At 37.0% G+C, this 23,920-nt stretch overlaps 1 protein-coding gene and 1 long non-coding RNA gene across 3 annotated transcripts in view; one reads left to right on the top strand and one right to left on the bottom strand.

Moving 5' to 3' along the window:
• The window catches only part of LOC112055120 (uncharacterized), a 266,259-nt gene that overhangs the window by 16,283 nt on the left and 226,056 nt on the right, over positions 1-23,920 (bottom strand). The window lies entirely within an intron of this gene.
• Positions 17,738-22,628, top strand: LOC128199372 (uncharacterized). Its single transcript, XR_008252016.1, has 3 exons — positions 17,738-17,833; positions 19,815-22,261; positions 22,440-22,628. It is a non-coding gene; the product is annotated as an uncharacterized LOC128199372 (long non-coding RNA).

Consider the following 23,920-nt stretch of genomic DNA (forward strand, 5'->3'; position numbering starts at 1 on the left):
CGAATATTATCTTTCTCTACGTCAAATTTCATCGAAATCTTTACAGCCGTTTTGGAATTATAAATGGTGTGACTAGTGCAACTTTGTTTAGTACTATAGTTATCGATAAATGTCGCGAGGAATTCTCTAAAACAAAATCTCGCATTACTTTGATGAAGCATGCTCGGCTACTTTGTAACTCTACTGGAAACCTTGTACATAAATTTGTTCTTGGAGCACAACGCAGTAATAGTGATGATGACAGTTTTTTAAATTGTATATAAATTAAGAGTATACTAATAGTAAAGCAATTTTGTAAAAGGAACAGGGTATCTGCGATCATTACTTTCGGAGCTACAGAGATTTAAAGAGTCAGATTTGCGGCGCTGCCGCAGATCCCTGAAAAACGCCCCATACAAAATGGCTCGAAATAATGACGTCATAGGCAATGTAATAATCGTTAGATTTGTATGCGCGTTCAAACTAAATTACTAATATCTTTGTTATTTGTGCGTTTATGCTTATAGTTCATATAATAAAAAATGTCACATTTAATGTAAGGAAGATAAAACTGTATGAATTTTCATCTAATTACGACAAAAGATTTTTAATAGATTTTGAAATTTTAAAATCTCATTTATTTTGCAAATATCCAGTCAATCTTTGCTTTTTATATATAAATTAGTTAACATTGACCTTATTTACCCGAATGTATCATAAAAATCAATATTCAAACCTAGTCATCATCCCCATTCACGGAATGAAAGTGATTTTTAGTTGTTACGAGTACCAGTTTTCATAGCAATATCGCTTACAAAATATGTAAATTTTCATAAATTCAAAGTAGTCGTAGTCTGTCAGTCTGCTAAAACTGTTAGTAGTGACACTGCCACCGGTTTGGAAAGCAGATTCTAAACAAAACACAACAAAATAAACTCAGCAGTAGCTCTTTTAAAATTTACAGCTGTTTTATGTGTAGAAGAAAGCAAAAGCAATTTAGCAGAAGTTCAAATAAAATCAAAATGGCTTTATATATCTTTCCTTGGTTGTAAAATAAGAAATTCTTTTTTCCAACAACTAAATTTTCCTTCTCAATTCGATATTGTGTACGCGTAGATGCAACATGTAGCACTTGGTACAAACGAACGAACCGAAATGCGCTTTTATCGCTACATCCCTATCTGCTGGAGAAAACCCGGTGTATTTTTCCAGCGCTCGCATCGCTTTATTGCGTGACCGTTTCTCCGTGTTCTCTCTCTCCGTTTTCTCCGCGCTTGTTATCGGTATGTTTGTGTTAGATTGGGAGCGCGTCGACGTGTGTAAATATTGCCATTCGCCGGAGCAAATGGTTGAACAAATGAGAGCTTTCGTACTATTTATAGCGAAAATACAGTTTATATACAGCCTGTTGCTGATTAAATATTTATGTTATGTATCCTTATACTTCCTTAATTTTTTTTATTCAAAGACAATCTAGCCCTTGACTGCTATCTCACCCGATATTAAGTGACAACGCAGTCTATAGCTTGGCAACATCGTTCGTAACACTCCCGATATTCCGCACCTCACTTCCCCGCATGTACGATTTCACACCCGCACAGTCTTTCCCCCCGTCACCCGATTAACATGGGATCAACGAACTTGCCAGACTATATCATAGAAGAGGGCTTTCTTGGAAGTGGTGCAAGTTTATTTCACCCATACTTCTGATGGTACCGACGTGGGAATCGTACTGGAGTGCAAAATTTGCTTGGCGTTACGTCTTTGCCAGTAGGGTATGCCAGACGCTCACGTTCTTTGTGCTTACATATAATTAATTTTTTGATAATTCATCATTCTTTCTACGTCTCTTACGAATACTGAAGATTTCCGTTCAGTGTAACAACAAAGTATTTTTATTCATGGCAACGGCCGAGCACGATGGGACTCATCATTTGAGGTTACGCTTTGATTGACCCTCGCGGTTGGGGTGTGGCGTTGTCATAATGAGGATACGCTTTACAATTTTCACCATATTTTCATCATAATAATATCGCAAAAGCCGAATAGACGATACTACGGTCTATATAACGGCTCCTTACAGTATAGGGGATATGAAGCTTAGACTCACCATCGTGGTGTGTTTCACCGCTTCAGTAAGGTTGGGCTTAATTTAAAACGTATTGCAAACTAATTCTCTAAAACAAATATTTTATTTTTATTTTATTTTTAAAATGAAAATTTGAATGAAATTTTCCTGTTAAACGTAAAACTCGCATTAAAAAATTGATACCGATTTTTGCATCAAACTTACCTTCAGATTTGTGAATAAGTTAAATAACGAGACAAGAACAAACAACAACAATAACTGTCCATCATTGATGCCTGTCGAAATTTATGGCAATTATTGACTTGGCCGTTGGCATTATCATCAAATTAATCTATTAAGTAGCCTTAATGACTAGAAATATGAATTCCGAAACAATTATATACTGTAAGACTCTGTCAAGTTGTAGGAGGATTATCTATGGATCTACTAAACAGATTTATAAAATTCTTTAACGAATAGAAAGCTACGTTAATTGTGTATGCCATAGGATATTTTTGATTCCCGTATACCGACGGCAACGGGAATAACGCGGGTAACACTGCTGGGCGACTGCTAGTCAATGATAAATTCAGGCGTGTCCACTTTAATCTCGTCGTTTTCGCTCGTCGATCGCCCCATAGCCGCGCACTCGACTTAAATGAATCAGAACTGATTGGTGCAACGATTCACCAATTATTCTTATTAGAACCCACTGTGCAGCTATTTCCAATTAAACTCATTCACTGCTACACGAGAATGACTTATGTTTGGAGAATTATTAAGCTGAATTGACTATTCACGTTTTTGTTCGATGATGTTGAAAAACTTTGATGTTTGACAACTTTTATCCTTTACCTAAGAGTCGGAGACGGTAGTCCAATGGTTGGCTTGTGCGGCTTCAGATCACATGGTCCTGGGTTCGAGCCCTGGAGCATGCTTTGAAATATCGAGCCTTTTTCTTCCGAGAAATTCTCAGTAAAGAGGTCGCAAGTTGGCCTTGTTACACCCTCACGCATCGGAGAGCAAGTGAAGCTGATCTGACATTTCATAGTGCATCATATTAGGCTAAAATATCCTATATCCATCGACCCACGAGGTTGGAGCAGCCAGCGAGGCTTAAGCCTAGGCTTGGCCCAATAGTGGGCCATTTGACGACGACTCCTTTACAATCGATCATAACACTTTGCATATATTTGTACTTCAAAGTTCTAAGGTACAGAAAAAAAATCTGTTACTGAGGGATGGAAAAGTAATTTTTATTAGGCAGTCGTTTGGTAACAATTTGATTAGTTATTTATTAATTGGGAGAAAATCTGCGGTCGAAAGCTGGTTAATTATATTTGCAGAATTCTGACATTTTCACAGAATGAACAAAGGTAGAACACATAAATTCCAATGTAGTACATTAATATGTGGCGCGCGTGTGTAATGGGAAGTAATTAGAATTTATGTTCAAATCATATTATGTTATTTTTCAACACGATGTGTTTTCTTATTGCGTGGGAAAATGCAGAAAAATGTTTTAAAGGAAAAAAGTACATTTTAAATCCTACTAGATACATATTAATTTGTGGATCAGGAGTTACAGCTTGAAGGGGTAACAAACATTCACACATACACACAAAACCAGAAACTTTCGCCTTAATAATATATAGATAGTTTTTCAAAGTCAAAGAACATACTAAAGATGCTAGTCAAAATAAGTATTGGTAGTCATACGAGAAGGAACAAATTCCTATACACATCTTACAGATCAGTGGCTTACACAAGGTTATAAACTAGGGTAGGCATTAGGTATATGTACAAATTATACAAATGTGAAATCCCTTCTCCAACAAATGTCTGTAATAAGTTAGGTATAGTACATCTATGAACTGCACACCACCTGTACACCAGTGGTACAGACCTCGTACCATACACACAGTGAGGTAACCTCTCCATCACTCCTTCTTTATCTCTACTCGTTTCTTCTTTCTTTTTTAACCCCCAACGCAAAAATAGGGGTGTTATAAGTTTGACGTCTGTCTGTCAGTCTGTCTGTGGCACCATAGCATCCGAACGGATGAAGCGATTTCAATTTAGTTTTTTTTATATCAAATGACTTACGGGCGAGTGTTCTTAGATATGTTTGATGAAAATCGGTTGAGCCGTTTAAAAGTTGTGGGGGGGGGGACAACCGAATGTCTGCAAATATACTCGAGTGGGGTCTCAAATGAAAGCGCACTGATAGAGAATATTGACGACTTGATCGAGAGTGTAATTAATAATTTCATGACATTCGGGGAGGAAGGTGTAATTTTAGGACAATCGAGGGTTTCTCAAAATTTTCAATTTTATGTTATTCCTTCAAAAACATATAGACATAGTGTTTCCATACACTATTCCATAAACCGTACTTTCATTGATTAAAACCATACACAAATCAGTACAATAGTTTCTGAAATTAGCTGCAACTATTTCAATACAATGCATTATATATTCATCGGTCCAGTAGTTAACTTCGTCTGCGGCGACCATTAGCTCTATTACGGACCGTAACTTGCACCGGAATACTGGAACAAAAGCGTGCTACATTAATTCTAATGTAATTACAATTTCTAGTGTACGTTAGACGCTCTTTACACACCACGATCAGATCGGTCGTGTCCATAGAAATCTTCATATTAAGGCCAGTGAATACGACTTAATTTATGACGCCTTCATTATGTAATCTATACTAATACTATTAAGCTGAAGAGTTTGTTTGGTTGAACGCGCTAATCTCAGGAATTAATGGTCCAATTTGAAAATGTTTTCAGTGTTAGATAGCCCATTTATCGAGGAAGGCTATAGGCTTTAAATTATCCCCGTATTCCTAGGGGAAGGGGAACCGCTCAGGTGAAACCGCGCGGCGTCAGCTAGTAAAAACATAATCGCCAATATTGCGCCAATACGCACTGCAGCAGCGTGGTGGGTCTAACCTCCATATACTTACTCGTACCTTCTTTTGTAAGGAAGGCGGACTGGCTCTGTTACAATAGGCTAATAATGATGTACATACGTACTGGAACTATAGCCACGTGTCCAAGTTTTCTTGAGCAACAACAATACAACAATCAATATAAAGTTATTTGGTTTATTGTCGTGTTTATCTCTTCAATTATATTTTAGAAGGTGATGAAAAATATCTGAACTCTAACATCGCATTTTCTCTTTAAATGGAAATTATAAATATAGACAAATCATTTTAATCTGTTTCAATTAAGTTGTTCATTATAAAGATAACCTATTAAAATATATTTGGTTCCCAGATAAAACACATTCAAAAAATTAACAGATACGATATCGGATCGTGTAAATAGATTTTAACTTGTGGGTTGTAGCTTTTTATTACGCAACCAATACCTGACTTTTAATTATGCAGATTGCTTCGGAAAACGTAGAGGCAAGCTTAGTCGAGCTTTCACTGTAAGATTGTGTTGGTAAATAACGGTTGTCATATACATCGCAATAGGACCCAGACTTTTGACGTCACCAGTAGCGCTAACATGCAAGCAATGAGATAATCTCGTGATAAGAAATAGACAAAATAAACCAATGGCGATGCAACTGGAAATACCGGAAAAACTGGAAATATCATTTTCATTGCGTTGGTACGAAATTACTCCAGGACTGGGATTACTCCAACTCTATTGGATGAAATCTTGTCTATATCTCTTCACTGCTCGCAAGTTCTCAGGCCACAACACCATTCCCGAACGGTCCTCTTAGCAGAGGTCTGAGTCTCACAGGACCTGGACCCTCTATCGTAGAGTTATTGAAGCTCAAAATTTCAGTCAAACCCGGTATGGTATTGGTATTGTATTCGCATTTTAATAAATAAAAAAAAACCGTTTTTAAAACGGGTCAGCTGGTAGGTAAGTACATAGAGTCTATAATAGAACCTCCTCCTTTTTAGAATAATAAATCGGTTAATAAATAACTAATCCCCACGCCTCCGAGCGCGGTAGGCTAGCTAATGCTAACATAATTAACAAGTAAACAAATTATAACTTTTAATCAGTTAAAACTACGACTAATCCTAACACTTCATAAATAACTGATGTCCACACCCGGGCAGGTGGGGCCACGGCCTCTTGCTATGAGCGACAAACACGCACAAACAACGTTTTATACTGAGTCTTTGATAGCTTAACCTTAGTTTGAAAGTATGTCTGCTCTCAGTTTTCAAGGATCTAGATCCCTAATTGGCTGAGAATAAAAAGCGTTTTTTATATTTTCAACGGAATATCACGGCAAATCTTTTTCCCAGTAGTCAGGCACTTAGTTCGCCCTTAATAAAATTATTTTCACCATTGTTTTTATTTACTTTCCACTAAACAGGTGACTACTGTGAAAAAAAACAAAAAATACATTTTGTCTGGGTCTGGACACAAACTGACAGAAGGCTGGTGCAGAAGCTGGATGAAGGCGGCTCAGTACCGTGCCATTTGGAAGTCTTTACAGGAAACAGCATTTACATTACATTACAGGGTACTTACATTAGTACTAATAAAGTAATATACGCCTTCATTAATTTTAAGAAATTAAATATCACGTGTCTCAAACGGTGATAGAAAGACCAAGACAGCATGCCAGAGAATTTTCTTAATTCTCTGCGTATGTGAAGTTTGCCAATTCGCATTGGGTGGTCCACGCATCCAGCGTGGTGAACTATTGGCCTAACCCCTCTCATTCTGAGAGGAGACTCGAACTCAGCAGTGAGCTGAATATGGGGTGATAATAGTGATGATGATGATGGATGATGATGATGATGATGATGAATTAAGAGTGTTTTAAGTAAATAGAATTTAATATTATCATTGTTAATATTTATTTGGTCGCTCAACGCTTCGCTTAGAAGCATAGAGCCGTGGCCGAATTTTGACGTTAATTTGTTTCAATGTAGTTGGCCTGTTTTTGCTGATTACCTTCATTGCGATAATTCGTGTACATGATAATATTGTTTACAACAGTTATAGGTCAATGGATAGGATACTACCAATTTACACTGAAATTAGCTTTTAGAACTTAGCATAATCAACATCAATTTTTTTTACTCATTTTTTTTTTAAATATTTGCCATATCTTTTAAATATGACCAATATTCCCACTTCCCTTCAACTAGTCGGGAAAGACTGTGCTAGGAGTGGGTACGACAATAGACCAACAGGGCGGGGATCGAACCACCACCCTTCGGTGATGAGTCCGACCGAACTAACCATTACTCAATGACAAGTTAGTCTTTGACTGCGATCTAACTTGATGTTAAGAGATCAAATCATTGAAAGAAGGCTTATTTCTAAGTACAGGGTAATTCTGAAGATACCTCTGACAATTTTTACGAGGCATCATACCGGTAAGATAAATTGATTAATTGATAATTTGGTAAGATACATCATTCTCGTTAGGTGGTAACGAGCCACCTACCACCAGACTAAATTTAAGACAATTTAAAAATCATAAAATCCTAAATTACCCGGGCGGGGAATCAAAAAATCAACCATTCTCCTTAAAAAATTGAGACCACACAATGATGTGGCGTCGACTCCAAGACCAGATTTCAGAACCAACGGAGAAAGGGAACACGATTCGACAAAATCTCTATCAGTAGGTACGTTTCATTCCGAAACCAAGCATCTTCATTGTAAAGTAAACATTTTCTTGATGGCCAATTACTTAATAACTTTGTTTTTCGCAAGAAAGTACCATAAATTTTGCCGGCCTCCGTGGCGCAGTGGTATGCGCGGTGGATTTACAAGACGTAGGTCCTGGGTTCGATCTCCGACTGGGTCGATTGAGGTTTTCATAATTGGTCCAGGTCTAGCTGGTGGGGGGTTTCGACAGTGGTTAGTTACAAACCCTACCAGCAAAGACGTACCGCCAAGCGTCCTTCTCCTAACAAGTTAGCCCGCTTCCATCTTAGATTGCATCGTCACTTACCATCAGGTGAGATTGTAGTCAAGGGCTAACTTGTAGAGAATAAAAAAAAACACAATAACTTTGTTTTCCGCTAGAAAGTAGCAAAATAAATACAGTATTCATAACAAACTTCCGCAAAGTAACTTATACTCGTACTTCTATTCAAGATATTCATAAAGTTCAAGCTAATAGCGAAGCGCATCATGCTCTAAAAAGACCAACAAACCCCCGGATACACTTAACCAGATGAAAACAACAACACACCGCTAATGCAAACAACGCCGATGTATAAAACATTGATGTTGATGACATTGAGTTATACAGTACTAGATATGACAGCATTTATCACCACTGTTACATTGCTGACAACTGCGGCGATATCACCTCACTTCATAGTTGCTTGCTAGCTTACTATGTTATTTGTGTAATATTGTTTATGTATTAGGATGTAAATTATTTATATGTGTATTACTAATACTATAGTTATTTTATTTTACGCCACCTGCTGATGTCCTTAAGTTTTCCTAAACCGGAGGTTGCCTGGAAGAAATCGCTACTTAGCGATAAGGCCGCTTTTTGTATGCTGATCTCTTCTTAATATTTTGTTTTTCGTGTGCAAATAAAGTATATCTATCTATCAGTATTAAACGAAACGCGTAAGTGCGTAACATATTGTTATATATAAGCGCCATTCATTATAATTCATGGCGCTTATACCGTTTTGATTACAAAAAAACAAAAAGTATATATCTTGGCAACTTCGTTCGTAACACGCCCGATATGGCGGGGTGCGATGGATGAAAAACCCACGACTGACGCACGTTACTTCCCCGCACGCACGATTCCACACCCGCGCAGGCTTTCCGCCCGTCGCCCGCATATCATGGGAGTGTTATCAACGAACTTGCCAGACTATAATTACCAAACGCCCGCGGTTTCAAACGCGTAGTACCCGTTCCTGTGGGAATACGGGGATAAAATATAGCTTATGTCAGGGATAAAGTAGTTTCTAATTGTGAACAAATTTTTCAAATCGGTAAAGTTAGTTTCAGAGTTTATTCAATGAAAACAAACAATCAAATATTTCCTCTTTATAGTATTAGATAGTATGTTTCAGTACTGCATAAAATACGTCAATCAGGCGACATGATTTTGTTTGGAACAACTCCTCTAGTACGTAGTACACCTAACTGACGATTGATAATGGAATTAACCAATAAAATACTCACACAACATCGCAACATTTCCAATTAATTTATTTCACACATCTCCCTGAGTCGACGAGACGAGAGAAACGTGAAAAATTTAATATAAAATCGTAATTGAATTAATCCCGATCCAATTAACAAGCGACGATGGATTGCCATACGTCGCCGCGCGCCGTGAGTCGTGACCCGAATCTTGATTGGATCATTTTTAAATTGACACAAAGTCGAAAGTCAAAATATTTATTTCAGCCACTTACATGATGATCGAGAGTGATCTCTTTTTTATATTTTATGTTTTCATTCATTCATTTACATCACATTAATATTATGATAGGTACACATAAAATACAATATGACGTTTATCTGCGTTGTCAAAGACTTTTACCGTTTGACGTGTCCAAATTATTTTATTTTACGTTGAAGCTATTGCGTAATAAGGTGTTTTACCTTATACTCCTACTCCTGATCGTAAACTTCATCGTACCGGAACGCTAAGTCACTTGGCGAGAGGTGTTTGATGGCAGAGTACCAGACCTAAATATTTTTCAGTGGTTGGTATCTATCTATTCATTAGTGGTGGTGGTTTATATCTATTCAATAGCTGACGGCTGACTTCACCCGAGTGGTTCCCGTTGCCGTAGGAATACGGGGATAATATATTGCCTATAGCCTTCCCCGATTAATGGGCTATCTAACACGAAAATAATTTTTCAAATCGGACCAGTAGTTCCTGAGAATAGCGCGTTCAATAAAACAAGCAAACAAACTCTTCAGCTTTATAATATTAGTATAGATTATAAATATTATGTATATAAGATTCATCAGCTATCTTAGTACCTACATCACAAAGTACAAGTTTTTTGTTTTTGTTTGATTGGTGTATTGTCCTAAAACTTATGAGTAGTTTATGCTCTATAAACTAAAATTGAATAAAAGATTTTAAAACCCCCGAATATCATGAAATTATTAAGTACATTCTCGATCAAGTCACCAATAGTCTCTTTCAGTGCGCTTTCATTTGAGACCCGAGTATATTTGGAGACATTCGGTTTTTCTTCCAAACTTTCACCGCCCACAACTTTTAAACGGCTCAACCGATTTTCATCAAACACGTCTAAGAACATTTGCACATAAGTCACCTTTAATACAATAGAAACTAAATTGAAATTGCTTCATCCGTTCAGGAGCTATGGTGTCACAGACAGACAGAGAGACAGGCACGTCAAACGTATAAGAAAGACCCCTTTTTTACGTTACGTTGGGTTTAAAAAGACAGCTAGTTAACCAATAACCCAGTAGGTTTATTTTGACATTTTCAAATTTATCCATGCGTCCCCCATGAAAGTGATGGGGCAGATTTCACGGTATCATTACGCCGGGTCTGGGGCCGATCCGACCCACTCCTGCGGGTCCCGCGGCACACATTAACCGATTGAGCGCCGCTGCCCGCTTGATTGATGGCGCTCAGATTGTGACTATTTACGGGTTATGTGGGGAATCACCATTTTTAACCGGACTGATTTTTATGGCGTAATTACTCATTCGCTTTGTTTAAGACATCCGCTTCAATTCATTATACCTTTGGATAGTATTCCAATGTTTATGAAGTTTCTGATAGAGCCGTGATAGCTCAGTGAATATGACCTTCGATTCGGAAGGCGTAGGTTCGAATCCGGTCCGGGGCATGCACCTCTAACAGTTATGTGCATATCGGCGGAGCATACTAAATTCCACTTCTGATAACGGAGAAGCCGTAGACTCAGAGCAGGTTCTAAGCTTTACATGTCAAGGATGGCAGATACACAAAGTAACACTATTATTACATGAAAACCTGATTGTAATATTATCACAATAATTAAAAAAAACTTACTCGACGACATGCATTTTAAGAAATTAAATATCACGAGTCTCAAACGGTTAATGAAAAACATCGTGAGGAAACCTGCACATCTGAGAATTTTCTTAATTCTCTAAAGTCTACCAATCCGCATTGGGCCAGCGTGGTGGAATATTGGCGTAACCTCTCTTATTCTGAGAAGAGACTCGATAGTAATTCATAGATCCATTATACTGTACATACTGTAAAATAGTGTGAAGCTCCAAATTCCCAATACTATAATGGTCTAAGGGCTTGCTTGGTCAAGATCTTTGTCATTGTAAAATGGATTAACAGCACCCCGGAACATATACCGTTATTAAAATGATTAGGTCATCATTATCAACCCTTAAAACGTCCCACAGCGGGGTCCGAACCCGCTACGTTAGGCTATTAATTAAGTAATTACAGCACCTCGGCTAATGCTCGCAGTAATTGTATTGCGTTACGTGACACTCCCGATATGGCGGGGTGCGATGGTTGAAAAACCCACGACTGACGCACGTCACTTCCCCGCACGCACGATTCCACACCCGCGTAGGCTTTCCGCCCGTCGCCCGCATATCATGGGAGTGTTATCAACGAACTTGCCAGACTCTAATTACCAAACGCCCGCGGTTTCAAACGCGTAGTACCCGTTCCTGTGGGAATACGGGGATAAAATATAGCTTATGTCCATCAGGGACCAAGTAGTTTTCTAATGGTGAACGAATTTTTCAAATCGGTAAAGTTGGTTTCAGAGCCTATTCAATGAAAACAAACATCAAATATTTCCTCTTTATAATATTAGATAGTATGTTTTAGCGCTGCATAAAATACGCCAATCAGGCGACATGATTTTGTTTGGAACAGCTCCTCTAGTACGTAGTACACCTAACTGACGATTGATAATGGAATTAACCAACAAAATGCTCACACAACATCGCAACATTTCCAATTAATTTATTTCACACATCTCCCTGAGTCGACGAGACGAGAGAAACGTGAAAAATTTAATATAAAATCGTAATTGAATTAATCCCGATCCAATTAACAAGCGACGATGGATTGCCATACGTCGCCGCGCGCCGTGAGTCGTGACCCGAATCTTGATTGGATCATTTTTAAATCGACACAAAGTCTAAAGTCAAAATATTTATTCCAGCCACTTACATGAGGATCGAGAGTGATCTCTTTTTTATATTTTATTCATTTATTATTTATCACATTAATATTATGATAGGTACACATAAAATACAATATGACGCTTATCTGCGTTGTCAAAGACTTTAACCGTTTGACGTGTCCAAATTATTTTATTTTACGCTGCAGCTATTGCGTCATAAGGTGTTTTACCTTATACTCCTACTCCTGATCGTAAACTTCATCGTACCGGAACGCTAAGTCACTTGGCGATAGGTGTTTGATGGCAGATTACCAGACCTAAATATTTTTCAGTGGTTGGTATCTATCTATTCATTAGTGGTGGTGGTTTATATCTATTCAATAGCTGACGGCTGACTTCACCCGAGTGGTTCCCGTTCCTGTAGGAATATGGGGATAACATATAGCCTATAGCCTTCCTAGATAAATGGGCTATCTAACACGAAAATAATTTTTCAAATCGGACCAGTAGTTCCTGAGATTAGCGCGTTCAATAAAACAAGCAAACAAACTCTTCAGCTTTATAATATTAGTGTAGATTATAAATATTTATTTATATTAAATTCATCAGCTATCTTATTACCCACATCACAAAGTACAAGTTTTTTGTTTTTGTTTGATGTGTGTATTGGCCTAAAACTTACGAGTAATTTATGCTCTATAAACTAAAATTGAAAATTTTGAAAAACCCCCGTATATCAATGTCGATCAAGTCATCAATATTCTCTTTCAGTGCGCTTTCATTTGATACCCCACTCGAGTATATGTGCAGACATTCGGTTATTCTTCCCCACTTTCACCGCCCACAACTTTTAAACGGCTCAACCGATTTTCATCAAACATGTCTAAGAACATTTGCACATAAGTCACCTTTAATATAAAAGAAACTAAATTGAAATTGCTTCATCCGTTCAGGAGCTATGGTGCACAGACAGACAGAGAGACAGACACGTCAAACGTATAAGAAAGACCCCTTTTTTGCTTTACGTTGGGTTTAAAAAGACACCTAGTTAACCAATAACCCAGTAGGTTTATTTTGACATTTTCAAATTTATCCACGCGTCCCCCATGAAAGTCGTCGTCATCAACCCATATTCGGCTCACTGCTGAGCTCGAGTCTCCTCTCAGAATGAGAGGGGTTAGGCCTATAGTCCACCACGCTGGCCCAATGCGGATTGGCCGACTTCACACACGCAGAGAATTAAGATAATTCTCTGGTATGCAGGTTTCCTCACGATGTTTTCCTTCACCGATTGAGACACGTGATATAAAATGCACACAACTGAAAAGTTGGAGGTGCATGCCTCGGACCGGATTCGAACCCACACCCTCCGGAATCGGAGGCAGAGGTCATATCCACTGGGCTATCACGGCCCCCATGAAAGTGATGGGGCAGATTTCACGGTATCATTACGTCGGGTCCGGGGTCGATCCGACCCACTCCTGCGGGTCCCGCGGCACACATTAACCGATTGCGCGCCGCTGCCCGCCTGATTGATGGGGATCAGATTGTGACTATTTACGGGTTATGTGGGGAATCACCATTTTTAACCCGACTGATTTTTATGGCTTAATTACGCGTTCGCATTGTTTAAGATCTCCGATTCTATTAATTATACTTTTGGATTCCAGTGGATTTGATCTTGGCTTTCAATTCAGAGGGCGTAGGTTTGAATCCGGTCCGGGGCATGCACCTCTAACTTTTCAGTTATGTGCATATCGGCGGAGCATACTAAATTCCACTTTTGATAACGGAGAAGCCGTAATCTAAGAGCAAGTTCTAAGCTTTACATGTCAAGGATGGCAGATACACAAAGTAACACTATCAATTACATGAAAACCTGATTCTAATAATATCACAATAATTAACGTTGATTTTGCTAACCGATCAAAAAACTCACTCGCCGACATGCATTTTAAGAAATTAAATATCAAACGGTTAAGGAAAAACATCGTGAGGAAACCTGCACACCTGAGAAATTTCTTAATTCTCTAGGTTGTGTAAAGTCTACCAATCCGCATTGGGCCAGCGTGGTGGAATATTTGCCTAACCTCTCTCACTCTGAGAGGAGACTCGATAGTAATTCATAGATCCATCACACTGTACATACTGTAGAATAGTGGATTGGTCAAGATGTTTGTCATTGTAAAATAGATTACCAGCACCCCGGAACATATACCGTTATTAAAATGATTAGGCCATCATTATCAACCCTTAAAACGTCCCACAGCGGGGTCCGAACCCGCTACGTTAGGCTATTAATTAAGTAATTACAGCACCTCGGCTAATGCTCGCAGTAATTGTATTGCGGGCCGTGACGACGGTTATTAGGCCGAGCGGAATTCGATGCCATTACCTTTGAATAAGGAGAATAACATAACCAGAGAACATATACATAAACCTGCTATGAGTATACAAATACGAGATGACGCCCCGTTGTTTCATTGGTGTAGTGCCTGTTCCCGTGAGAATACGGGGATAAAATATAGTCTATGACACTCACAAAGAATGTGGCTTTCTAGTAGTACAAGATTTACACAATCGTTTTAGTAGCTCCTGAGATTACCCCCTACAATACCACAAACTTTACCTCTTTATAATATTAGTATAGAAGTCTAGATATAATATATTTATAAATAATAAATTATTCAGAAGAAAAGCTCAGTATTTCATAGCCCTAACCAGGACTGGACCTGATAGAATAACGAACAAAGGTTGGTTGCTAAAGGTCTTGCTAAAGGTTGGTTGGTTGTTGTTCCGACTCGCCATGAGCATCACATACAAAAAGTTTAAGCAATAATTATGGTTATGAATAAATATTTCATTCCTGAGCACAAGGACAAGAATGTTCAGTAAAGAAAGAAGGATATTGAGTTCTTGCCTAAGGAAAAGTTCGATATCTTCGGATATAACCTTAAACATAAACGTAAAATTTCACAGCCTCCCTATACATACGAATGGCGTATTGAAATCTTACTCGCGTAGACTTACGACCAGCGATAAATTTATAAGGATGGACTTCTACTTCGATTTGATAATCTTAAATGGCACGATAACTTACATATTTCAAATTAGTGAGTCTGAGTAGTGGTACCACAGGTTTTTTTTTATTCTTTACAAGTTAGCCCTTGACTACAATCTCACCTGATGAGTGATAATGCAATCTAAGATGGAATAGGGCTAAATTATTAGGAGGAGGATGAAATCCACACCCTTGTCGGTTTCTACACGACGTCGTACCGGAACGCCAAATCGCTTGGCGGAACGTCTTTGTCAGTAGGGTGGTAACTAGCCACAGCCAAAGCCTCCCACCAGTCTTTTTTTTAACTTAATAATTACATTACGGTTAACAACACCATAAGAAGCTTTTGCTTGATTGTTGGATCAAGGATCGGATACAGAAGGCATTACTCCTTGAAACGGCGCGCATTGTGAGGTTTATTTTTAATTTTTTTTATTCTTTACAAGTTAGCCCTCGACTACAATCTCACCTGATGGTAAGTGATGATGCAGTCTAAGCCTTAACCTGAACACCTCAGCATCTATACCAGTAACGGTTTTTGATGCTTACACAGTAGTATATCAAGGACTAGCGGACGCCCGCGACTTCGTGCGCGTGGAATTTAATTTTTTGACAAATTCCTCGGGAACCATGGATTTTTCCGGGATAAAAAGTAGCCTGTGCGTAAATCCATGCTATAATTTATCTCAATACCAAATTTCAGCTAATTCAGTTAAGTAGTCGAGGCGTGAAAGAGTAACAAACATTCATATCATTAAAATCATAATTTTTCGCAAATCTCGGGAAACCATGGATTTTTTCGGGATAAAAAGTAGCCTATGTGTTAATCTAGAGTAAAATCCATTTCCATTCCAAATTTTAGCCATATCGCTTCAGTATAGCGGCGTTAAAGAGTAACAAACATCCAAACATCCATACAAACTTCCGCGTTTATAATATTAGTAGGAAGTAGGATAGTAGGATTGCGACTGCCTGGAGGTTGTGCCGAACAATGTCTGCGCCTCATATGTAGGTACGACCAGTAGCAGGCTAACATCAAAGCAGGGCGAAGGTCGGGAAATTTAATCACAAGAAAATCTTTCAAATACGGGACGTTGACGTCTGATTTCTTATTTTAAACGGAAAAAAATGTGCTCTCAAAACGTAAACGTAATGGTATTTAATGTGACATTGATAGAGACGAACCTGCTATTGCTTGGCAACTTCGTTCGAAACACTCCCGATTGTCCGCGCGCGCCGGGGGCGTGTAGCGCGATGAATAAAAAACCCACGACTGATGCACCTCACATCTCCGCACGCACGATTTCACACCTGCGCAGTCCTTTCCCCGTCGCCCGCATATCATGGGAGTGTCATCAACGAACAGACTACGTCATATTATAAAAGCTATAAGTTTGTCAGCCCATACTCCTGCGCTATCGGTAAGTACTACGAGTACAGGATATAAGCACTATACAGTCTATAATATATTTTACGGTGTTATGCGGAATGTAGCCACGATGCTTAGTTGAGGAAATGATTTCTGATTCTGTTTCGATTCTGTCCCACTCACTTTATAAAAGTTTTGCTGCAGGTACATCCGAAAGCCATTATCGTTCTAACTCCTTTAGTATTTTCCTACCACACTAACATATCCTGGTTTTCAGTTATAACCTCATTTTACGGCTAGTGGCAGTGACTTGTCATTTTTAGGGTCACCTAACATGGTAATTTCAACAAAATTACGTTAAAAATGAACGTAATTAGCGCTAGTTGCAGACAATAGCCACTTAAACTCAAAAGTGCAGCGCTAGTTACCGACTATAACAATATAATCTCACAACTACAGCGCTAGTTGTAGCCAATAGCAAACGTAACTCCTCGTGTGCAGCACTAGTTGAATAGGATAACAATATAGCCCACGACTGCAGATATAGAAGTCGCAGACAAGGACAGCATTATTCCCGACTTTGGACTCCCACGAGTCAGTTGTAGCATGAGATGACTATTCTTTTTGATAGCATTTATGAGAATAGACGAAAAAAATACGAAAAAAAAAATCTAGAATCCTACATTCATAGCGGATGCATCTCACCAAACTAAGTAAGAAAATTTTCTAACAAGAACTATATAATAATAATAACAACTAACTATAAAAAAAAAACTAAAAACTATAGAATACTACGGAGATTCCTCAATCTGGGTATTTTTTAAACATTACTAACATTAAAATGTATTAAAATAAAAATGTATATAAATATATAATTAATTATAATTTTAATGTAATTAAAATGCAATGAAAATTAATTATACGAGTATTTAATCTCAATTACAATTATTTACACTAACTAAATTTACTACCTAAACTTATTTAAAAAAAATGGAATAAAAGGAAACATAAAATGTAAAAATACTGTGTTGTGTAGGCAATCACGAACATTATTTATTTATCGATTAGTTGAAGTTTAAAATCTAAGTTTTATTTACAAAGTAATTAAAATTAAATTTATGATGAATACCTAATAGATAAAAATCTCAATATAAATACCAAATCCGACGCCACAGAAACCCAATTAGGTAAACAGGGCTTTTGCTCGTCGTCGAAAAAATGAAAACTGTAAGTTTTGTACAATAAGCATGTTTATACATTTTTTTTTACTTAGAATGGGGCTATTGATCCGCTATTCCCATATGGGTTTCCTGAATATTTTTTCTTGAACCGACCACCTTGACCATTTTCGGATTAGTTAAAATTTTCAAGTTTTAGCGAGAGTAACGGACAATAAATAAGTTTTGTTTATTTTTTTATAAAATCACGCTTTTTTAGTAAGTGTTTTTTTTTGTAAAGAAATGCAATCAATATAATATAGACAACTCATGCTATTAGTGAATAAAAATATTAAAAATATAATAATATATAAATATAATAAAAATCTTTATTGAAATTATTATTATATAAAAATTATTATTGTGTAAAAGACTTTTTAAATGACAAATTCTGAATGCAACAATAAATATAATCAGTTATGATTTTCTTATAAATTATTGACAATTTTAATTTTAATTTCTGATATTAATTTTTAATTTTTGACTTCATTTTTTTAATTATATGACATTGATTGATTTAATGTTGCATTACACCTGACATAGCATTTATGTTGACACTGTTTAATTTTAATGGATTCTGATAGTATATTAATTATTTATATTTGATGTTAAGAATGCTTCGTCAAATTATGCTAATTGTACTTGTATTTTTTTTTTTTTTTATTTATACCATGTTCACCGATTGAATATTTAATTATTGAAATTTTGGAATTATTAGTTAGTATAATATTATTTTTAATATTCATACACCTGTCAAGGTAGAAAGTATGTATGTCTATAGCAAGTTCTGTAAACCTTCTGTACTTTCTCATGAATAAATAAATAAAGAATAAAGAATAGTGAACTCAGTTTTAAGTAATACTGGCCTTGTCCCATAACTATAACTGCAGTCGTGGGCTTATATTATCTGCAAGTAGCTCTCCAGACGTAGTTAATGCTGCTATTGTCTGTAATTAGCGCTGCAATAATGGGGTTAATATTAAAGTAAACTAGCGCTGAATTTTTAAGTTTAAGTCATTATTTAGAATAGGGATGATGACAGTTTTTGTCAAATTGTAATAAATTAGGAGTATACTAATAGTAAAGCAATTTCGTAAAAGTAACAGGATATCTGCGATCATTACTTTCGGAGTTATGGGATTTAAAGTGTCAGATTTGCGGCACTGCCACGGACCCTGAAAAACGCCCGATACAAAATGGAAATTACAAATATCTTTGTTATTTGTGCGTTTATGTTTATGGTTCACATATTGAAAAATGTCATTTTTAATGAAAGGAAGGTATGAGTTTCCATCTAATTACAATAAAAGATTTTTTTAGTAGATTTTGAAATTTTATAATCTTATTTATTTTGCAAACTTGACCTAATCTAGGTATACTAATATTATAAAAAGGTAAAGTTTGTAAGTTTGTAACATTCTTTAAATGGGCTAATCTTCGGAACTACAGGTCCGATTTCAAAAATTCTTTTACCAGTAGAATGCTACATTATCGAGGAGTGATATAGGCTATATTTATATTAGTATCATATATATTAGCCGAGTTAACACAGTTTTTGTCATACAGGTCGGACCGAAAATCCTCTGAAGCAGACTTATTCGCATGCGCTGCCTTAACCATTGTGTAAAATAGAAATTAATGTATAGAGGCTTTATGTATCTTTAAAAGTTCTACAAAAAAGTCCGCGACACCATATATATCTTCTATATATTAGCAGATATAGTACCTTTTGTGTTTTAAAAATTATTAATTTTATATACTTAGGTTTGCGTCATTATTTATGCTACTTAACTTAAATCCTTATCAAAATAAATTATTTAATAATCACAAAGATATTATGGAGATAAGATTTGCCCTTTATAGTATGTTAATTAGTTAAATAGTTTCGGAGATAATACAAAATGTGAAATAGCGGATAAAAACTGACATCGATTTTTACGCGGACGAATTCGCGGGCGTCCGCTAGTACTTTATATTGTTGTAATTTGCAGCTATTAATCTGCGTTGCCTTGATTGCGTGTGTATGCGTCGCTTCCGCTGCGCCCGGACCGCTTCCCGTGCCGTACGCTATGTACCCGTACCGGTACGCAAGGTACGCAGCAGTGGGAGCGGGGCGAGCCCGAGCGTACCGGCACGCCGAAACCGATTGGTTTGGATTGGTTCCCGCTTCCATTGCCGCTTCATTCCTCCCGGTTGCCGCCGTACCTTTGGTTCCATTAATGTTTTTGGAATCACTACTAAGTAAAAAATAAATTTCCTTTAAAAATTGTTACATAGTTTTTTATTTATCTGCAACTAGCAGACGCCCGCGACTTCGTCCGCGTGGAATTTAGTTTTTCACAAATCCCTCGGGAACCATGAATTTTTCCGGGATAAAAAGTAGCCTATGCGTTAATCCGTGCTATAATATATCTCAATACCAAATTTCAGCTAATTCGGTTCAATAGTCGAGGCGTGAAAGAGTAACAAACATTCATATCATTAAAATCATCAGTTTTCGCAAATCTCGGGAAACCATGGATTTTTTCGGGATAAAAAGTAGCCTATGTGTTAATCCAGAGTAAAATCAGTTTCCATTCGAAATTTTAGCCAAATCGCTTTAGTAGTAGCGGCGTTAAAGAGTAACAAACATCCAAACATCCATACAATCTTCCGCGTTTATAATATTAGTAGTATTTATCGCTCGCCCGCGTTCATGTGTAAGTTGTTAAGTGATGATACAGTCTTAGATAGTATCATGCTGAATTGGAAGAAGTGGGGTTTATTTGTGTACTCCAGCTCCTCACTGATTACACGACATCGTACCAGAACACTGAATCGTCTAGCAGTACATCTTATCGGTAAAGCAGTCTAATTTTAATTCTTTTTTAACTACCCCTGAACACAAATAAAGACATACAAAATAAGTAGTTATATAGGTATATAATAATATTGTAGATTGTACGAAGTACGAAATATAACACTAGTTGTATTTAACAACAATCGCTGAAGTCGTGGGTTTATTATTATTATCAAACAATAACAATATACATCCCTGACAGTTGTGTGAATTTTAAGAAATTAAATATCACGTGTCCCAAACGGCGAAGGAAAAACATCGTGAGGAAACCTGCACACCTTAGAATTTTCTTAATGTTTTACGTGTGTAAAGTCTGCTAATCCGCATTGGGCCAACGTGGTTGACTAAGGCCTAACCCCTAAGTGCTTGTATGATGTACCAAAACTTTCAATTTGCATGTTTCAAAGACAGAATGTAGGTACCAGTTGATTGTGTTACTGTGATCGGATTAGGTACTTTTAAACTACATGATTATCTAGGTAGTAATGTTTATCATCATTCTAATTATTTAAACTATTTTGTGAATCAAAAACCAATTAACTGATATATTAAATTTAGGGTTGACATTTTATTATTTTAAACACATTTTATTATTTTTAATTATAAAGTATATAATAATAATAAAGTTTTTAACTGAATTAAAATTAGTATGTGTTTTGGTCCGAGCATATGTCAAAAACTTCAAGTCGGATTTTAAAATTTTCAAGTGGACTATGCTCTTAACATAGGGGATAGTGCAAAATTCATAAAAATCATTTCAGTACATTTTAAGACATAAAGTTAAGTATGTTACAAGTTTCTGAAGTTGGTTAATTTTATCAAATTACCTTTTATTTGTTATCGCCGCGTTGCAACGACTTGCGGTACGGACGGCTTCAGTGTGCTCTTGGCGTTCGAGCCGTCCACATGTTTTGTTGTGTAATTCTTTATGGGTTACTTGGAATAGGCGGGAAGAGTGACTTGAGTGGAGTGTTTGTTAACAGTCAAAGGCGCCTTTAACCCTACACACAAAGACCCTACGGCAAAGATAGTGAATACAAACAACAAAAATCACCAAGAATTTTTCGAGAAATTCGGTTATAGAAATACTTGCTGACGCCGCGCGGTTTTACCCGCGTGGTTCTCGTTCCCGTAGGAATACGGGGATAATATATAGCCTATAGACTTCCTCGATAAATGGGCTATCTAACACTGAATGAATTTTTCAAATCGGACCTGTAGTTCCTGAGATAAGCGCGTTCAAGCAAACAAACAAACTCTTCAGCTTTATAATATTAGTAAGGTGGGCAAAAGGTTGAGAACATATATTCAAACGCAGGACCGATTTAAGTGCTGTTACCTAATCTAGAGGAACTCTACGATAACTCTACAAGTTACGACAATCTTTATTATCTTAACGAAATAAAACAACGTAGCATATTCACTCACATCTTAACAAAACCAAGTGACCAAACGAAAAGCTTATCAACCATTTAAAATGCAATTAAAGTCATCAAAAAGTAATTAATTAATATTGATAACAAGATATATTGTGTGTATAAATAATTTTTGTGCTCTGAAGTCATCCATTCGACCCTTTTGATTGCCACAATGAATATCGTAAGTATAACCCAAAAATTTAATTTCCTTAAATTATAAATATAATTATCCTTTATAATATTAATATATAAACCCTACGCCGGTGTGGTGGTTCCGCAGGGAGCTATCGGCTCTTACTCAACATGAAAAAAAAATACAAAGCGTAAGAGTCGTGAGTTGATATCGTTGTTGTCGACAGCTGCTGCTCTGCTTAGCCCTGATCGCCTGCGCGTTCGCAGCGTTCGCGACACCTGACTTTCAGTACGCGTCGTATCCGGGCCAGATCATCATAGGAAAGGACTACCCCTTGGACTTTGGGAGACACGCCAGCTCTTTATGGGACATATTTTTAGATAGACTAAATTAATAAAAAGTTTTCTTTAATAAATGTTTTTTTTTTCGATACGTTGGTCAATATATAAATATTAATGGGAAATAACGGAGAAATTGGATTATAAAAAAATAAATTACAGCACGCGCAGTGTAGGGTTTTAATGAGGTACGTCTGGCTATTGCAGACTTTCGTTCCAAGTTCTCCTAATATTATAAACGCGAAAGTTTGTATGGAAGTTTGTTTAGATGTTTGGTACTCTTTAACGCCGCAACTACTGTTATCAATTTAGCTGAAATTTGGAATGGAAATAGATTTTACTCTGGATTAACAGATAGGCATCCCTGAAAAATCTATGGTTCCCGAGGGATTTGAGAAAAACTAAATTTCACGCGGAGGAAATCGCGGGCGCGGGATTATGAAAAAAATAAATTACTAGCCACGCGCAGTGTTGGGTTTTAATGAGAAACAGACCAGTGGCGAAGGTTAAAATATTGCCGTTTTAAATTTTAATATTGCCGAAAGAAAATCCACGTGATATGGTTTCTCATAATATATCCATACATACTCGTACTATACACAACACTCATAACAATAATGAATATGTATGGATTTTTAAACGGTAACCCGGCGGAAGGCTTGTATGGACTCCGCCGCTGGTACAGACGTACCTCATTTCCACTTGTGTGCACTTTAAGAATTTAAATATCACGAAGGAAAACATCATGTGGTAACCTACATACCTGAGAATTTTCTTCCGCATTGGGCCAGCGTGATGGGACTATTGGTCTAACCTCTCTCATTCTGAGAGGAAATTCGAGCTCAGCAGTGAGCCGAATACGGGTTGATAATGATGATCATGATGATCCAGTTCCTCAGCCCATGAGGCTTAGCTTGTCAGGTAATAAACAAAACATCATGCGTGGGGCCGTTGCGACCCGCACCATACCAGTTAAGGGTTAATGGGCAAAGTTACAACATTTTAAGACATTTTATTTATAATCCAAATTTAGCTTACTGTAGGCCGGTCTTCGAGTTCAATGGAGCCAAGATATTATTGACTACCCTCATAACGGATATTGGAGAAGTGATCATTGCCTTTCAAAGGATATTTCTGTAAAATAATTGCCTATTTAGGGATATCTGGGTCCGTCGTAGGTCAGGGATTGTGAAGAAAGTGTACAATACACTAAGAATTTATAAATGGAATTTCAACACCAATTGTCTAAGCAATGTGTTTGTTTTGTTAGTCTGTGTAAAAATTACGCGTGTGTGTATTGCGAGTCAAATTTATAGTTGTGTTTTGTGTATGGACATAGAAAATTTTTAATGGTGTTAAATATTATCGA

Source organism: Bicyclus anynana, chromosome 23 (assembly GCF_947172395.1).
Source record: "Bicyclus anynana chromosome 23, ilBicAnyn1.1, whole genome shotgun sequence".
Classification (NCBI taxonomy): domain Eukaryota; kingdom Metazoa; phylum Arthropoda; class Insecta; order Lepidoptera; family Nymphalidae; genus Bicyclus; species Bicyclus anynana.